This window comes from Mycteria americana, chromosome 6 (assembly GCF_035582795.1).
Source record: "Mycteria americana isolate JAX WOST 10 ecotype Jacksonville Zoo and Gardens chromosome 6, USCA_MyAme_1.0, whole genome shotgun sequence".
In the NCBI taxonomy this organism is placed as follows: domain Eukaryota; kingdom Metazoa; phylum Chordata; class Aves; order Ciconiiformes; family Ciconiidae; genus Mycteria; species Mycteria americana.
The window spans coordinates 11,019,326-11,039,408 of NC_134370.1; the positions used below are offsets into that span (position 1 = coordinate 11,019,326).

General features: G+C 43.4%; 1 protein-coding gene across 15 annotated transcripts in view; it reads right to left on the minus strand.

Moving 5' to 3' along the window:
• The window catches only part of TCF7L2 (transcription factor 7 like 2), a 182,482-nt gene that overhangs the window by 160,750 nt on the left and 1,649 nt on the right, over nt 1-20,083 (minus strand). The window lies entirely within an intron of this gene.

A 20,083-nucleotide genomic window follows, 5' to 3' on the forward strand; every position in this document is an offset into this window, starting at 1 on the left:
GACTGCTAACTCCGCTGGCTATTGAAGGGCATGCACCACGCTGGCAAGAAGCCGGATCTGAAAAAAATCCAGCTTTTCCGAGCAGTCAGAGCCCTGTCCCAGAGCTGCGTGGATCACTGTGCTGGAACCACTCTCCCGTGGCGGGCGAGCTCAGGCAGCCGGCGATGGGAGCGCAGCTGAGGTCAGGCTGCTTGAAAAGAGCAGAGGGCACTGGACCAGCTGAAGGGCCATCACAGCTTTGAGGGTTTGCTGGTAGAGCCATCCCCTGGCAGAGTCCCCAACAAACCAGCCTTCCAGCACAGAGGGACGAGATTCAGAGACACGGAGAGCATCCATATCCCCACGCAAAGAGTCTTGGCCAAGAGCCGACCAAACAGACACAGCGGTCAAAGTAGGTCCTGCTTTCAGGGGAAAGAAGAACACCAGAGACAAAGGCTGGTATACAATGGCCCCCTTTAAAATAATAATTAAAAAAAATAAAATCCATAGGAAAACTCCCATTGGCTTCATCAAGGCCAGGATGTGACCCAAGCTTGTGGAGCCACCCCGAGGGAAGGCAATTAGTCTCATTCAAGGGATGCCAAAAAATTTAGCAGAGCATCCATAATCACCCTGAAATGTTCTCTACTAGCAAAGCATAATGGGTTTATCATTTATTTCTCAATTAAGTGGTGCTTAAGTTGACCAGGGAGTGGATTCCTATTGTACATTGATTAGCCAATAAAAATACATTAAAAAGCAAGTCAGACTACAAACAAGGAACGTCATCCCTCTCCCTCTGCCAAGCGAGGTGTCCTCTTGGGCAGGCTGCCGTACCTTCTCTCCACCTCTCCGAGCAGTTTAGCTCTTGTGCAAAATGCTTTTACACAATGAATGAATTCCTAAGGCTACTTGTAAAATTACTAGGCACAGCCTTGTTAAACATTCATTTGGATTTAAGACAATACATTAAAAATCACAAAGCAAGTAAGCACCAAGTGCTATGCTACCATCAAAGCTAAATAAACAGAATAGTCCATTGATGACTTATTCCCCCAGCCATTAGTCCACATCATCCATCCCTGCTCTCCGCACTCACAAAGTCTCCCACAGATCGATAGCAAGGCTCATTGATTATAATTGGAAGAGGATCACTCCCTTTTCCTTCCAGGTCAAAAGGCACAATGATTACAAGCCATTAAGTATTTTATGGCACCACTCAATGACTGTATTTATGCCATATACGTAGTTATGATCATTCCATAGAATAATCTTCATTTATTTCAGCAAGAATCTGACAAACTGTATTTATACTGCACCTTTGGCCTCCTTGCTTGAACTCTGCTCAGCAATGTCTCTCAGCTGGGACTACTTCTAACACACAAACCCTCCAAACAGCTTTCAAACCGCCAGTGTTTCCTGGATATTGTTTTGTTTAAATCTACTACAAAAGGGCATTTTCTCGCTCTCCACTTTTCCACCCTCCTCCCCTTCTCCTCTTCCCCCTCAAGCTGTTGGCCAAAGAAAATCAAGGATTTTAAGTTACATTTCTTGCGTGCCTTCTGGGAGCACTGCGAGTCTGAAGCATTACCCGAGTCTGAAGCATTACCAAGGTTGGCCCAAGAAGCTGCATTCCACCACCCAACTGGGGAAGCCGCCCGTCCAACCCTGGCAAAGCACCTGAGAAACCCCACCACTACCTACAGTCCCTCAGGAGCTTCAGGGGGACCTGACTGACCACCTAGGAATGTCACGTCACAAAAGTGGCTTTAATTACAGACATCCCCATACTGCAGTCACACAACAGTTTCCCTATTGTTCCAGGATTGCTGTGTTCTATGGACAGCCAGCAGCAGAAATATTAATGCTACTTCTGTATTTCAGAGAAAGAGAAAAGGCAGAGAAACATACCTACATTTTGAATACATATATATATCTCTCTATATATGTATGCACACACGTGCATATAACACCCTTTGCTATAAACGAAAAGGCTGGTTGTCTGAAGGTGTTATAAATGCCCTTCAGAGCTCATTTAGTCTGGTCTGCATAATCTCACCAGTGAATTTGCCACTTGTAAATATTCCAAATTTATGCCAATAAAATCTTCTCAGCAACCAGACAGCCTATGTATATACATCTTTGCATGGAGCCATTAACATCCGTTTGTGGTTTGTTATTCTTGTGAAAGATCAGTAGGGGAAGGGAGGGAGAAGAGGGAAAGTCCAAATCATGTGTCCTCACAAAGGACACTGAGCACTCAGCAAGTTGGGAAAGTGGAAGCTCACGCCCCGTCGATGAGATAGAGCAGCTCCACACCACTTTTCTTCATTTCAAAACTGAAAGCATGGCAGAGACGAGAACGTCAAGGAGCAGGGAGATAAATGTAGAACCTGATGTCGTGTCATGCTCTCATAAAAGGCTTGGATACACCTACAGAGCCTTCCTTATGACTGCCATATAAACATTACACTGGGGCTGTGCACAGGAGATTAAATGGGAGGGGAGGGAAGCTTCACATATGTCATGCTACCAAAGGTTATTTTAGGATCAGCTTAGAAGCTGAGTAGTGGGTGGCAGCTGATTATATTACCACAGGCATATTTAAATATCAGGGGCCCAAACTCTCATCAGGATCTTTCATAAAAGGTTGTGGCTGCACTGCGACTTGAGCTTAAAACTTGGCCTGCAGAGCAGTCCACTTCCCCAGGGCTGCGGTGATCCTTCCTGGATCACCTTCCCTCCCAGCAGGACGTAGCCATGGCACAAGCACTTCGGCTTAAAGGCCCACATTTCTTCAAGGAGTAATGTCAAGGAATATACCTGAGACTCAATCAGGATTTTCCCAGCAAGGACCACCCCGTTGCACCATGAACCATGGTGAGTCATCATGAGCACACAGAATGCTTGGGGACAGAGCGCATACAAGTATCACGCACGCAGTCCTACACGGCCGTGACATCACCAAGTTGTGTTATTGCACCAGCCAGCGCCAAACCACAGTTCACCTGCCTCTGTGCATGACGAGTCTCAGAAGAAGCTCAACCACTACTTTTAGAGTTCCAGCTGTCAGTGGATCACATCTTGACGGTAACTGCAGCTGAAGGAGGGCTTTGGAGGAGCACAGCCCAGCTTACTATGGAATCAGAAAAATTCATATGTCATGGACTCTATCTCTGCTTATACAAGAAACGTCTCTCTTCTCCCACATAAGCATCCGCCTTCACAACCATGAGCCAGGAGAACAACGCTACCTGGTCATAGAGTCATGTCCATGGTTTTAGATCACCAAGCAATGCTGCAAGTCCTGTCTTTAAATGGCCTAATACCAGGTAACTTAGAGGAAACCACGTGGCACGTTCATACAAAGGGTGACCACTGAGCAGAGCACCTAATGGCAGTGCTGTTCTCGCATACAGACAGGCCGGCCCTCCTCTACAAAAGATCCTCCCAAATGACAAGAAAATAATTGGACGCTTGATTCTCAAATGTTGCCATGACCTCAAAGTTGCAGGAAAAAAGTCTTATATATACACATACATACATATTTAATATATGTAGACACACACACAAGTATATATTACAATTATTAATATATTAATAAATATTATATATTATATAGATATTGGTGTTATATAGATTATATATGATGGTGTTATATAGATATTAATATATTTATATATTCATTATATATATATATATAACAGGTATTAACAGTTTCCCTATCAATCTTTTCCAGATTTCTGCACCAGACCCCTGGTTCATAATCACATCTATTTAATTATTTTCAAGGCTTACAGCACAGTTTTGCAATGCTACTTGTATAAAATCTGCAAACATTTATTTAAGTTTCTAAAGAGAGCTTTATGTTAAAAGTGAACCATTACCCTGAAAAGTAGCTAATTATATCTTCATAAATTTGTAGCTGTTAAGCCATCCAAAAACACTACACAAAAGTCAGTTTCATTTTAGTTCAGATGTATTTCCTCTCCCAGTTTTAACTGCTCCAGGATTTTGGTACCTATGACTACATTGATGGGCTCATTTGATTAAAACCAAGTATTTCTACTGCAATTCTTGGATGAACTGCTGTGTTTGTCAGGTTTTGCAGGCACAGAACTATAAATGAAATCCGAAATCTGGGACTCAGTTTGGGTGGGCAACGCTCCTTCAAGTTGTAAAAGCATTCAAATAACACCAGATGTTAACTGCTCCTCTGGCTTCGTCATCTAATAGGACATCAGTTCTTGGCTTTTTTCAGCACAGTAGGATCATTCATCACAGGGCCACATTCCCCTGGTTTTGGCCCTGAAGGCGAGTTAGAATCAGCTAATACTGGACCTGGGTCTTTGTCGGCATCAGAAAGGACAAGATGCCAGGCAATGCTTGAACAGGCAAGGTGAGCATTCTCAGTAAAGAAACTAGTTTTACTACCTCAGCAGAAAGGGGTTTAGTTGCATAAAAGGGGCCTCCAGTGAACTCCAAGATGACCCACCCCATATAGCTGCTATCCAACAAACTAAACACAACACATACTGTAGCGACTTTACATCGTACGGAACAGGCTGAACGATACAAATTTCTAAGGCGGGTATATAATGCTACTAACACAATAACAAAACAATAGAAATGGGTGCAAACAGCAGAAACTGATGCAATCTATACTGGTAAACACCATGAGGAAAAGCATACCAACACCAGTTTCATCTTCCATTAGTTCAGTGTATATACACTCATTCAAAACCAACCAAACAAAATCATTAAGTTATCTTTTTAAAATTATTATCCAAGTAGAGGGAGGAAATAAAGTCTTTCACTCATAAAGTTTAATTTGTTTTAATGAAATTCGCACAACTGCAAAGGCAAAGAACCACCATAACCACTAACTTACATCACCTGCCAGAAATAAGATCACCTCAACAGTTTGCAACTCAGAGGTTAATCTACTTAAAGTTTTAGGACAAATCACTACTCATTATCTTAGTGCAACTACACTCTTTGACAGGAGAAGGTCACACTACCCACCAAAGAGAAAAATACATATCTCCAGTGGACCAAACCATGACACCTTATTGAAAGATTATTTTTAGCCACCTTTCGGACAGCCTCAAATCAGCAAGAAATATTTCTTTCTGTAACTTCAGATTAACCTTTAATAAAGAATTCTGATTGTTCTCCAGTATAAGCCAGGTTTACCATCAGTGTTTGGAAGATAACTGGTCCTCCTCTGAGCACATGTGCATGCACAATTATGTTGGTGCATAACCAAGACGGGGCACTACCAATTTCTCTCTCGATCAAACAGTTCCATACCCGAGACTCTTGTCGTGCTACTCAGCTGAGTTATTACTCATTGAAAAAGAACAGCAAGTAACTTCTGAACCATTTCACAGGCAATGGCCATTTTCTCCCCTCCTACACAAACTGAAATGTCAAATACCAAACCTATTTGTAGCAGTCAAGATTAGTTCTAACAGGCAAATCACTGAGATGATAAACTGATCTGAATGTTTGTCTAACCACTAATAATTATTCCTACTTATTAGTTTGTTGTACCCCAAATGTACACAGTACTTAAGATAGTAGAGAAAGTTTGATCCTTGCCTGGAGGAACTCCCATGAGTAGAAAAGAAACCAAAGTAATATCAAACTGCAAGAGAAACTGATCTCAATTTACAACTACTTGTGACAGCAGGGACATGGATCTTGGCTTTCATTCCGCACGAACCTCTTTTAGCCCTTACTGGAATTACCCCAAAGGAAGATGACCCACTGCTAGGTATTCATGAAGTTACACAAAACTGTAAATGTCTGTATCAACATAAGAGAATACCAGAAGGAGACATCCTACAGACTCTAGGACTTCATCCTCTTGGCTTTTATTGATGTTCTTACCATCTTAAGAGGGTTACTCTGGTAGCATGAGACAGTAGGTCACCTTTGGAGACTACACACATGTTCAACTTCAGAGAAGAGAAATCTTGAGAGTTAAACAGCCCAACTCCCTTGATTTTGCTCCTACCAAACAGAGTGTACCCACGTGAACGTACATCTAATGCAACTTACTGATTGTATCAGGGTGCAATTGGGGTTGGTGATTGCTGGCACCCCAAACCAGCACGGTGTCCCAGTACCTCAGTCCCATGCAAACATTCAGGTTTAGCTGTGATCACTCCGAAGGCAATCAGCGTGCAAGATCATTACCAACCAGCTTCGTGCAGCTATACCTTGAAAAGTGACTCCATGAAAGTGGTATGAGGGTGAGGTAGGGAGGAAAGAGGAGTGTAGTGTTTATTTCCTTTTAACTTTCCATTTCATATGTGTTCAGTGCCATGTCTGAACATGTTCAAACATTTCTTCCCCTCCCCACTTACCCTTCTTCCAAATGCTTGTCCTACAAATTATAACTGGGATCTGAAAATTAAGCTGAATTCTCTCTTTCTCTTTCTTATGCACACAGAGTAATAAAGAGACTTTGCAATCCAAATTCTGCACTTGTGCACACCTGTGTTAACCCCATTGTCCTCAAATTATTCCCTTAACAATGGCTGTGGGTTTGTACAGGTGTTGAACAAGCCTCGTAATTGGAATTTAACAAACAATTCCAACAGCAGGGGGAAAAAAAAGAGCAAGAATTCAGCTCGCTCCTTGTGGCATTAACTAACATGTTCAAGGAGCAGGAAAAACAAAAACAAATTTAAAAGGTATTTAGGCACGTGCAGATGCTGACAGGCAACTCACGAGATTTCCAAAAACTGCCGGTTTTCTACTTAGATCCACAAACCAGAGCAATAGTAAGGAGCGTAAATGAAAAACTTTTGCTCCTCATTTGCACCATCTTTCCAGTATTCTGTTTAGCCTCCTTCCCGCTTCACCGAGTATTTTGTTTCCAAAATAAACTTCGTAAGCTCCCCCTTGGGATCACAAATTTAGGCCACAATCCTACAAGCTCAAATGCATGGACCCAGCTGGGCTGAGGACAATTCTTCAGAGGGCTGACATGGAGGCGAGCCCGGCGCATGGGCAGGATCGGGGCTGTATTTGCACCACCAGCTCCCGGGAAGGGAAGCACCTCCAAACCGCTTACCACCGCTTTAAGAAAAAAACCCAGTGGGAGGCAGAAAAGCAAGACAGGGCCAGGCAGAAAAGCAGGCTTGAGGAAATGCCACACAACGAGAAGACGACAGTGGCTGCTCTGCGTCGCCGTCTCAACTAAACTCAACAGCTGCTTTCCTAGATGGAGCTAGATTTTACATAGCTGTAAAATCAAATAAAAGCTTTCTGCTGCTGTCATGAGCTCCTGCTTGCGACCATGACTTAAAACCAGCTTCCTCCAGCCCTCTCTCTCTGTGTATCAAGCCGGGACATTGACTGTAGATGTAGTTAGGCTTTGTTGCGATGGATAAGTTGGTCATAACAGTCTAACAGGAAAGGTTATCCAGCTGGCAAATGAAAGAGATCAGTGACTTTATAGGGCCAGCAATTACTCCTTAGTGATGGAGAATTACTACAGAGCACTCATTACTGAAGAGATGCCAGTTACTGACAAATTACCAAACTGAGAAATTAATTACCAGCTGAGAAAATAATGCACAAGGGATAGGACTGAGAAAGCCATGTTCAAGAGAGGTCCATAATTTGCAACAAGTACATTCTAATCAACAATTAGTCCTGGTACAATTAGTACCACACTGGGTACTCTTTCAGGATGGCAGACATCACAACTAGTCTGCAAACCATCAATGGTTGAGACGAAATAGCATCATCTAAAAATGGAGACATTGTTCAACCTGACCATGACATTGTCCAACACACAGACCCAACTCTATGCTCCAACACTGCATAAGCAATTCAGCATTACTGCCAGGAAAATCGTCGTCTCCCAACTCCTCCTTGCGCCTACAAGACAACTTCTACGTGTTCAGAAAACCCTCCCATATTCACGCAGCAGGCTCACAGACAAGGCAAGCGAACAAGGGGAACACGTGCTCCCAGGAAGCGCGCACAGAAGTGTGCTTTGCTGAATGTCAACAGGCATTTTTGCAATGCAAACTCCAAGACAAGCAATTTTTCCACAGCTTTTTCATGCTAGGGGCCGAACCTGTGGAAAAAAAAAAAATCTGCTTTTTGCTAAAACAGAAAAAGATCTAGCCAAATTCTTCATCATCATCACCCACTGGAAAATAATTGAGGGGGGTGGAGGCGGAGAAGAAAATCTGTATACAAAAACTGCACATGACCTCTGAGCTACAACTTTCACAGCCACGAGTATTTATTAGCTTTAACAATGTTTCTGTAACCAGCAGCAAGACCTTCTTTTTTCCTCTGGTCCATACCTTAGGAACCCGGTGCAGATGCTGGCTGATCCCAGGTCTCCAGGAGAGAAGCGGGGATGAATCAGACATACAACACTCACAGGGTCCCAACGCAACGCCTAACCGGCCATGCCACAGGCCTTGAAGGCAACGTGATACAGAGAAACACAAGACAGAGCGAAGACATCAGCCTAAAGGGCTCCTCTCTCTGCGTTCACACGTAGTGGTGAACCAAGGGGAGAAACATAACACTGACTAAATGGTTAAGTAAAATAGCCAAGGTCCAAGCCTTTACAAAGCAGAGATCCTACTTTATTTTGGGGAGGACAAATAAAAGGCAATCACAAAGCCTGAACAGCTAAGTAAACAGGCATCAAAATAACTAACTTTGCACTCAGGATGATTACCAAAAAAAAAAAATCAAGGAGCTTATATTTTATTTTCTTTAAAAGTAAAGGTGTACAGGAAATTTAGCAGTCACATTTTCTTCCTTGGGCGAGAACACCCACACTGCTCGCTCGCTCATTCACTCCCATTTTTCTCCATGTAGCATCCGACCAGAAGGAGCCCAGACCAAAGCCTCCAGACACTCCTGCATCGCAGACAGTAACAACTCTGATTTTTACAGTTTTATTTGGCTTGCTCACAAGACCCAGTCTCACACAATCCACAGGCCTGATCCTTCTCCTAGTAAGAGCAATGGCAAAACTCCAGCTGATTCCGTAGTTCTGAGCAGACCTTGCAGTGGCAAGAGGATGAAGGGTCCAAGCCTTATTCGTTCACTCTTCTTGCTTCCACAAGTAATCCTTTAAAAATAATGGGACTGCTCCTAAGAGTCAAAGATGCGGGATCGAATAAGAGGAGAAACTGACTGAGAAATATTTGGGGTTCCCCCTCCAGCAGAGCAGAAGCGCGTTGCCCAAAGCATCCTCTTATTTCTGTATATTAAATCAGAGCACCAATAAAAAAATAAATAAATAAAAGCAAAACGCCTGAAAATGTCATTCGAGGCAGGAAGGAGAAACCCAAGTCCTTCTTCTTTTAAAACAAGGGCAATCGAATGATGAGTAGCTGAAAATGTGGCCACACACACACTCCTTCATATACACATACATACACAGAGGCAGTTCATCAGAAGTGAATCGGAGAGAGAAAGATTAATTTGAACCCTTTATCCCCTGTCCTTTATAAAGGCTGCCACTCAGTAAACGGAGATTGCTCTAATTACTGTGACAATTCTGCACCCCGTTCAAACAACTTTTGTGTTCTGGACAGGTTTCTCCGCGAGTTTGAAATTCTTGGCCTGAGAACCACTCTTGTCTAAAAGAGGTTTCTCGTTGCAAGCGCAGAATGCAACACTAACAAGTTGTCCCTCTTTTCAGCTCCTTTCATTCTCCTCTTTTCCAATTGCCTGATTCAGGGCTTAATGGAAACTTGTCAAGGCTTTTCTTCCCACAAACCCTGTAGAGCCCCAAGGCAATCTGTGCACAGAGCAACCACAGGAATCTCATATTGTCAATTAAAATTGAATAGACACCTGATAACCCAGTATACATTCACAAATATACATCACATGCATATACACAGATGTGCCCACATAACCAGTCCGATACCCGCATTTGGGCACACCAGCAGCGCGGCGACGCACCAGTTCCCATTTACAACCACCCAGCTACACCCAGGTTCTAGTTTCCACTTTTTAATTTCATATTTATGAAATTTAACTTCATATTTATGAAATTAAAAATAAAGTACTTTCAAGTACTGTAGTTGGGCAACAGATTTCAATGGAAAATAAAACTAACTACGTATACGAGGCATTTCGCCTTTAATAACCCTGGGGATTGTAAAGATATTTAGCTGCTCTCTAGATAAAATAAGCTCTGCGGATATTCTTTACACAGCGGTTTTGTGACCGGTACAGTAGTTATGTTTGTGACTAGCGCCTGTAAAGTAGCTTTCCCCCCCTTCCCCTTTTTTTTCTTTTTTTAATTGACACAGACATGTTTTAAGCTACATTTTATGGTGCAGTTTAAGAATTAAGAAAAAGCCCATAGGGAAATGTAACAGGAATCGGAAGTAAACTGAGACATTTGGTTAATAATAATAAAAATCTCAAAAACGTGACTTCCAGACAGACAACTATAATCTGTAACTCTTTTCAAAGGGAGAAAACCTTCTTGCCAATGTCCCAGAGAAAACAAAGGTAGAAACGCTGATTGCCAACTTATTCTTCTGATGTGTTCATTCAAGGTCATACCTTCCCGTGGATTCTTTAATATTGGCAAATATTTATAACAGCGTAATTTCAATAGCAGTCTGTTCAGCCTGGGCATAGATCAATGCAGCATCTATATGCTGTTTTCCAGACCTTGCCTATGTCAGAGTAGTGGCCCTGGTTTTATAAATCTCCTAAATCTAATTAAACCAATGCAAACCTCTTACTGTGTATGCTCCCAAACCAGTTCGCTGGTTTAACCAAGTTAAAATTATTCAGGCTAGGGTTTAAAGCAGTTCCAAGAGAACCTTTATTAAATATTTGCATCAGTTAAAAACAGAAATCAATGTAGTGGCTTGTCTCTAGCATAGAAAGGCCTATAGCCTCAGACTTTTCCAGATCATTATTTAAGGAGTCACTGACTCCAGTGGGAGTTTGGATGTGCTGAGAGAGGCATGCCCCCACCTTTTCTTGCTCTATTTTTCCCTTTCTTAAAATAGGACAATTTGTTTTTATTGTATCAACATCTAAGAATATTCCCCAGAAAGTCCCTTTGCAGTATTTTCAGTTTGGCATTTTCTAACTATTACTTCCCACACCCTCCTTTTGGATTTTTTTGGTGTCTCAGCTGCATCACCATGACTAGTGAATTAAAAAGCAGAGACTGATTTTGTTTTATACAGCACCTTGCACACCACAGATACTCTGGAGAGCCGTACAAAGCTGTGAGAAAGATACTGGTCGAGCACAGTTATATATTCATACTTGGTAGCCATTAGGCCTGCAATTGTACTTCCCACGGAGCCTAGGGCATTAAAACCTGTTCTGCCGAGAGGGGATGACAGTTAGGCAGGACTAACTGTATCAGTACGACTAACAAAATGGTTATGGGACCTTTAACACCGCAGAGAGTCCCTCCTGAATTCAGCCTCACTTCCTGGCTGAATACCTGCAGGAGTTTGGTACCCGAAACATCTGAACCCAGAAAGAAGCTACCCGCCCATCTTCTCCCTCCTCACACTTCCTTCAGCAACCAGCAAAAGCATTTCAAACAACGCAAATACATTCTCTGCTCACCAAAGCCTACTTGTCTCCTATAATTTCTATCATTTTACTGTCATCATTTCTTCTTTGCTGAAACCAGCAGCATATGAGTCAGAGAACAATCATTAACTTTTACAACTTCCATACAAATCCACCTACTCGTATTAGAAAAGCAGTACTGACATGCAACACAGCCTCGGACCAAATCCTGATCCTGCCAGGATGCTCTGCGCTTCTGTGGGAAAGTCAGATACTGCAGAACCAGGAGCTCATTTAAGAAACTACCATTGGAAACATAACTATTTTTTTTTCCAAGAGCAAAGGATGCCACAGAAGCAGCAATACATCAATATGACACTTAGTTGGGTTTGGCTTTTTCAATACCTTTATCCACTTTTGAAGAAGTTGGCCATTGGTTCAGGACACACGGGGCCTGATCCAAAGCCCTTCGTTATTAATAGAAGCCTTTTTTCCACTGACTTCAATGGATCTTGGACCAAGCCCAAGGAAGACAAGATTTCACAGCAGTAAGAGTGACACACATTCTCCACATTCAAAAAAAACAATACGCAGCATTTACGATGTCAATCTGTATAGCGTAGTTTTGTTTGTGTTTTGCTTTTTAAAAATAGGCTCTAGGCTGTCAGATTAATGCACCCAAAAAGTCTCTCTGAAGTTGGAAGGAGTTACAGGCAGATACAAAATGCCATGGTGAGATATACAATATTCCCAGTATTTCCCCCAACTAGAATATAAAGGCATCCTCTACCGCAACATTTCTTATAAGTTGCTGCAGCCACACTTTAAAGTGTCCCATCATTATAAACTCCTCTAGTAACAGCTACAAGATTACCCATGATGAATTAATTTGTATTAATATGGCTATCATGCACATTTCCATATGAAACCCATTGTTCTGGAGCATTAATAAAAACCTCACCAAGTGAAGTAACATGGTACCCCTATATTTAGGTTAAAGAAATTCAAAATAAATACATTAAAACAAAATTGCTAATATCTTTAGTACATCATAATTGGCACAGCAAGCAGAAACCCAGTTATCTTCTCAGTACGTATTTATAGCATCACCCTTCCCCATTCATTCCGCATTTTCTTAGAGAATCTGCTGTACCCTACATCTGCAATTCATTGACTTTACAATTTACCACATGTTGAGATGGAGAGGTCTCAGCTCCATTTGAATCACTGCACAAATATGCAAGTGATTTATCGTTTTAAAACTGAAGACTGCAGAAGAACGACTCCACTTTTCCTGAACATTACTCCTTCTGGCAGACCATGAACAATTACAGCGCGTACTAATTAAGCTCTGTAAATGTGCTGTGCCCTGCTAATGCCTACCAGGCCTCAAATTTAGTTGCATGAAGCCAAACTTCAGCCAGCGACTTAACTCATTCAGCACTGCCCGGTTGCCTGAGCGTGACCCCACGAAGAATAAGGGTCGAGGGTTTAGCCGACCTAAAACAAAGGCGCGAGACTGAACAGATTTTGCCGGAAAGAATTGGAGGGGGGAGATGCCGGCGGGAGGGGGTGGGAAGCGTCCTGGGAACTGGAGGAACATCCTTGTTGATAACCTGTTAAAAAGGTACAATACCACACCAGCTTTGCAGCACGGTGCTGGGGGATTCGGATCTGTCCCCGGGGGCTAATAAGTCACAGCGCTCCATTGATTAGGGAAATGCATAAAACCTTCAACAAAACTGTACAGCTATTTGTGGAAGGGCCAAATTGACAGCCCCCTCATTTTTTTTTAAGTCGGGTTTTACATGGCTTGTAGAAGAAAAACATATGGGCGAAGGAGAGCAGCTTTCCACCACACACATAACCCTGCCTTTTCCTTAAATTAGTCTCCAAGCACAACAGTAACCTACAGGGAACCCGAAATCAACTGCCGGAGAAATTAAAGCAAAAAGTAATACCTAGGCATATTTGAGTAATCGCATTATCTTGTTAAAACACACGCGCACCCCCAGCATAGACAAGGCAGCAGCACTTCCAATCTGACTGTCCGCTCTAGGAAAGCGTGTTTAATGGGGAGCGAGCTGAGAATAACGAGCTTTGCTGAGTGAGCAGTGTTTCTCCTCGGGCCCCAGACTTTCCTGACACTTAAGAGTCAATCCCCAGATCCCAAGCTTCCCCTCCAACCATCCGTTCAAACAGTGGCGTTTCCCCCCCGCCCCAAGTTTCTGCGATTTCTCCTGCGCTCCAACATCCCTCCTTTGTCCTCCCATTACTCTCCAGCGGCGTCCGCTCTCCCCGTGCCTCCCCCAGTCACCCCCTCCCCAAACACCAGCCTCAGCACATCCCCCCGGCTCCCCTCGCCCCTCCACGCTGACCTACGCGTCCATCCCAGATTGTCCCTTCCAGCAGGACACAGGGCGTCCTCCCTAAAAACTGCCTCCAACCTCAACGCCTTAATTCATTCAGCACACGCCTTCCCTTAACGCGGGCTTCTGCTGCTTTTTAAGAGGCCCTGTTTTACACGCACAAAACAGCCTAATATATGTATTTCCAATCATCCACCTTTTGCATAAAACCTGACGCAATTTATTTTTTTTCCTCCCCTGGCTCTGTGGTACGTGAGAAAATTAAAGGACGTTTCCAGGTGTCATCCGTCTTTAAACATCTGCCCGTGTCAGTACCTAGGAAATACTGCACAATGCTGCGGAGACCTCTGCAAGGGACACCAGCCGTGCTAAACTTCTTCCCTCCTTCAGCGTGGCTGCGTCACCCAGAGCCCAGCCTTTACAGCATTGCAAGCGTTAATTATAAACTTCGGAGCCTACGTAAAAAAAGCACAAACATAAACCAGCAGTTGGGAGGAGGAGCAGAAATATTCTTTGCTTTTGGGTGGGGAGAGAGAGGATTTCCAGATCTCCCCCCTCCACCCCCAGCACCACACTCCATCTCTCATTGCTTATAATTAGTGAAAGAAATTTGACCCACTGCCAGTGTCTGTGGACCTTGGATATTATAAGGCCAGCGTGGCGTCAAATATCTTAACATTCATAAGTGTTATAGGCTGTAAATAAACCCCGTGGATTTATGACCCTGCGGTGCTTGCCAGCAAACGACTGTGGCACATTTCTTTCAGCAGACCTGTCGAGGTGCAAGTTTGCCTTTGGTTGTAAAATTAACCATTTCCTTCACAAATGTGCCCAATTAGAAGTCAAAGTCTTAAGGCTTACTTACATATTTGCCAGGACGCGGTACTGAGGAGACGCCCGGGGAACAGAGCTTTAAACTTCCCCCCAAACCTCACAGACCCCCCCCAAAGCAAAACTTCTCACAACAGCCCCAGTGTGGGAGCACAGTGTCTGATTTCACCAAAAAAAACTGAAAAAAACCCAAACCGACAACCCGACCGCTTTTAAATTTATATGTGCCTATCGCCAGCCCTCATTTTTGGCTGCTCTGGAGCTGGGGGGAGCAGGCGTCTCCCCCCGGGCTGTGCCTGGAGAAGGATCTCCTCCCTTCCCCCAGGATAATGTCATCTGCTTCCTGTGTAGGAGAGCATTTGCTAAATCCAGGTTGTCTCATGCTTAACTGCCAATAATCCAACTTCCACATAACTCCCAGACAGCTGGGAAAAGGTCCTCAGAGTTTTTAGTCATGGTACAGAAACACACGTCCACACAAAAAATCTGCAGCTGTCCTTTTTCTCTACACCACATTTTTTATCTGATTTTGGGGCCCAGTCATGAAAGTCTGACAAATTTAAAACATTTTTACCTACATTCTGGTTTACAAGCTCCAATGAAAGCTGCAACATACCCCTTCCCCCCCTCCATCTTCAGCTGACAAATCAGCACATATTTGCTTGAACAAAAAACGAAGAGGAAGGAGGAAAAAAAAACCCACTCCACTCAACATCATCAGTCCATGTATGAATGCATTCAAAAAACCTGGAAAGGCATCTACTGTATTTTTTTTTTTTCAGTACAGATCAGCCACTGGTGCACCTATTAAAATTGTTCGATTTCCAAAGCAAATATTATTTTTAATGAAGTGCAGTCCTGCAATTATCCTGTACACTCCAGTAACAGTACTGCATTATATTGTTTTGCAAGGTCCCAGAAACATGAAACTTTTCTCTAACTAATTTTCATAGCCCCCTAAAGAGAAGCCGATTGACTAAGCAATGCAGCATTTGCTCCAGAATGAAATCTTATCAGGAAAAAAAAAGGAAAAAAAAAAAAAAGAGGAGAATTAAAAATAAATCAGCTTCTTTACCGAACGTAAGTTAACAAACACAGTCTGTTTGCCATTGTATAGCAGCTATGCTAATGCTACAGCAGAGTGATTCAGCAATCTACCTAATTAAGCATGAGGAAAGTTTCTTTATGGAGGTTCCATTTGATTTACGCCACAGGATCATCAGTTCTTATTTAATAGCTTGTTTTTACACAAGTCCAGAAACTTTATTAAACGCACGTCCATTCAATTTTTTTTTTTTAAAAAGAAAGCGAATAATTCCCTCTCCATTGAATAGCTATGTATCATAAAGTACCAAAGTGCTGACATATTAAGTTGTATCTACATTATTAAACTAGTTGGTGGACGTTAATACTATAATCCATACTGCAGACATTAAACCTCAACCATAAAGATTAGTAAAGAATTAATATTGTCACATCGAGACTGAAACCTTAACACACCAGCCATAAATATTTCTGAAGGAGATGAAAAACAATTAGCATAAATACCAAAGAAGGGCAAGAACACCTGTTCTTTTTCAGTGCGATAAGCATTTTATTGTTCTCTATTTAAAATGTAATGACCTGTGTAATTACAGTAATATTACATTGTATTGCAAGGGCTTGGAATGTCACACTTTGAAAAGTGTTGTCAAAACAATCGGAGGGAGGAAAAAAAAAAAAAAAAAGGACCACCATTAACCCTTCACACCCCAGGGTCTACAGCTTTTGTATTAGGAAGGATTATGTTGTTGGATTCAGTAGGTAAAGGAAAACATCCATTTTTCAAGTCAATTAAAGAAGAAACTTTCTTCCTGAACATAAAATCTGGGCGAGGGGGCTGCTCTCCACCACAGCAATTCCCAGCTCCCAAACTTCAGGACCAAAGGCAAGGTTACTGCCACAGGCTCAGTCCGCAACAATTTAGGGGAAAGGAAGCTGCAACAGCACCAGTAAAAATAAGAGTATCTGCCAACCGGGGTTTCTCAAATCACAACGCATCTATTCGCTCACCAAAAGCGTTAACCAAGCTCTAAATTTAGGGTACAAATTAAATACGCCACTTCTTCATTTTCCAGCTCTGAAAGGAAAACCTTCTCCTTAATTATCCCTCCCAGCCCCTCTGCAAGCGTAGGTATGGAACTGGCACTCTCAGATGCATTACCTCATTACTATTTGACTAGACCTCTACTTAATACACATCTATTCCTAAAAGCAATCCACAGTATTCTATCAAAAGCAAGATTACCATGCAAAAAATCTTTGGCTTTTAAAAATAAAATTATTCCTATCAAGCTTTATAAAGAGTTTGCAGTATTTAAAGCATTATTCTTCAGATAATATATTAATCATAAGCAGATTTTATGATACTTCATAATTCTTCACATTCCTGAAGCAGTAAAGCAGAAATTGCTGCCTATGAGTTTGCTCTTGAACAGACAATTACAGGTACATTTACAAAACACCATAATCCCGCTACACCCCCAAATAAAACAAAAAAAAAATCCAGGAAAAAAACAACAACAAAAAAACCACACCCACAGACCTTTAAAATTCTACAGCAGCAAAAGGAAAGGAAAAACAATTTTGCTACGTATCTGCATCACCTCTTTACCTTGCATGCTCTAAAACTCAACAAATACGGCTTCAGGAAAAACTACATAAATAAAAATAAAATTCATAATTATGCAGAATCATCTATACCTTTTCAACCTGTATTTAAAAAAAAAAACAAACAGGAGAGAGAGAAAGATCTAGTTCATCTGGAATGGAAAGCTGGTACAGCAGAGAACTAGAATCCACCTAAAAACAGTGTGTGACAGACAACAGCTATCCCACTGAATCTTTATAATATTCTGCTCTCAGGCCTACATAAACAACTTTAATTTTTCCTGGCTACAATTAAGCGGCAGGCAAACAAACAAGCATACGGAATGTGAAAGAATAAGGTTAAGATGATAGGAGAAGGATGCTGGAGCCTGGATGTGGAAATAAGAAAATTGCCTATTGAGTGTGGAAATATCCTTTCAGAACCCATCTGATAACACAAGCAGGCCACCTGCTATACCAACAATAAAACAACCTGTAATCTTTTGTACAGTACCTTTAATTCACACAAACCCAACATTCCTATGGAGGCCTTTTTTAACTGTGGGGGAACAAGGGGAGGAAGAATACTTCCAGGAAAGCTAACTGCTGAAGGATCCTATCTTCACATGCTAGGGGAAAAAGGATCTGTAATAAAGGTAGTGAGGAAAAAATAAAGAACTGTAGCTGTTGTAAGAAACACGCTTAAAGAAAAGAGCAGCGGAGGTGTGCTTCCTATTAGCCTACACTTGGAACAGTGGAATGCATTTAAGGTAAAAAGGGGGGGGGGGGGGCGAGGAATACAAAGCTTCACAATTTATAACAAAGTGATTTGTAACAAAGATTGTTTTGCCATCTGGATCCTGGTGCTTATACAATTTGGAATTTATCACCGTCATCCATATACATGTGGGTGACCGTATTCAAAAGGAAAAAAATAATGCATTCAGCCCCTGAACTCCCCTCCCAATCATTACAATTGCAAACTGCAGTTACCCCTATGCTACTGTCCCAGAAATCACCTCCTTGCAAGGAGAGCCTTACAAGCTACCAAAATAAAACCCCGCCACAGCCCTAAATATACGCAAAGTCAGAAAACCTTCCTTGCTACCTCCCTGTCACTCTGCATTTACTAATCTGCGTCTACTGACGTTTTACTAAGTGAAAACAAGACTGACCCGATGTTTAGTATTTTAATGCTTTAAAACACTTGTAGATCTGATACACTGAAGTTGTCCAAGCCCTCAGTCGTTAGTCCGGCTTCAACATCTACCAAACAGTAGATCTATTATTGTAAATTGCTATCTCGTGTTACCACAAGGAAAAAAAAAAAAGTGTATAAACACACATGGTGACGGTGGGGACGCTTCAGATTTAGAAACACCCAGAAGAAACAAAACATCAATGCTAAACCCATCAGTAGAAATATGCAGTATTTTGTAGTCCCAGTAGATTTAGCCGTTTTAGCTAAAAATCTTTAAAAACTCTTTAAAAGGAAAGAGAAGGTGACACACGAGAAATGTGGTGTCAGAGCAGAGCACGCCGTGGGTGACGCCACGAGCGGAAAAACAGCTGGGACTACAAACCCACCAGCAGACCCCAAAGTTTCCCGGGAGCCGGGCTAAAACTTGCTCTACCTGCGGGCTCAGGCGTGCAGACAAGCACACCCCCGCCGCTGAACCCGGGGTCAGAAAAAGAAGAAACAAAAAACCAGCAAAAAACCAACAACAAAAAACCGGACGCTTTCAGCAAATTGTTTTTCTGCCAGCGTACTTCCAGGAGGAATTTTGCTCGACTTGTTGGATTATTTTTTGTCGCTGTTGTCACTAGAGCTAAGCGAGGCGATCTCTGTTTCCGGACTCGGCCCTCCGCCTTGCCCCAACCGCAGGTTCTCCCCCCCCCGCACCGCCAGGCACGCACGACGAGAGCCGCTGCGGGGCTGCCTGCCGCGGCCCGGCCCAGGTGAGGAGGGCCCCGCCGCCGCCGGGCAGGGCTGCCGCCCGCAGCCCCGCAGCCCCGCGGGCCCGGCCGCGGAGCCGGCAGGCCGAGCGCGGAGCAGGACGCGGACTCGCCGCGGGGCCGCCCGCGCTGAGGCCGGACGCAACTCGCGACGCCCACGGCCGGGAGGGGACGTTGCCCCGCGCGGGGCACAATGCAATCGCCGCTCCCGCAGGCCGGGGGCGGGCGAGGGCAGGAGAGGGTTAAGGGGGAGGAAAGGGGAGGGGGAGCCGGCCCAGCCGCCACGGAGGAGGGCAGGAGGCGAGGGATCACCATGGAAAACGAGGAGTTTGGAGGGAGCGGGTCCCAGACTCGGCCGGCAGAGAAGACCCCCCCCCCCCCCCCAACGCAGGGGAGAGGGGAGCGGAGAGGGGGGAAAAGGGGGAGGAGAAGAGAAGGGGGGGAGGGGAAAAAAGGCAACTCCTTGATTTTTTTTTTTATTTCCAGTTTTGTTTTGAGGTTGGATGAGGTGGTGTTTGGATTTTGTTTGGTTGTTGGTTTTTTTTCTCCCCACCCCCCCCCCCCCCCGCAGGGGAGGTTACGAGTGCTCCAGAAAACTGCCCACAAAACTGAAAGTAAAAAAAAAAAAAAAAAGTAAAAAGAAAAAAAAAGGAGAAAGAAATATGGCGAAGTGTAAACAAACCCCCTCCCGCCGCGGCCCGCGGAGTTTGGAAAGTTTGCGGCGCGGCGCGGGGGAGGGGGCGGCGGGCCGGGCCGGGCCGGGC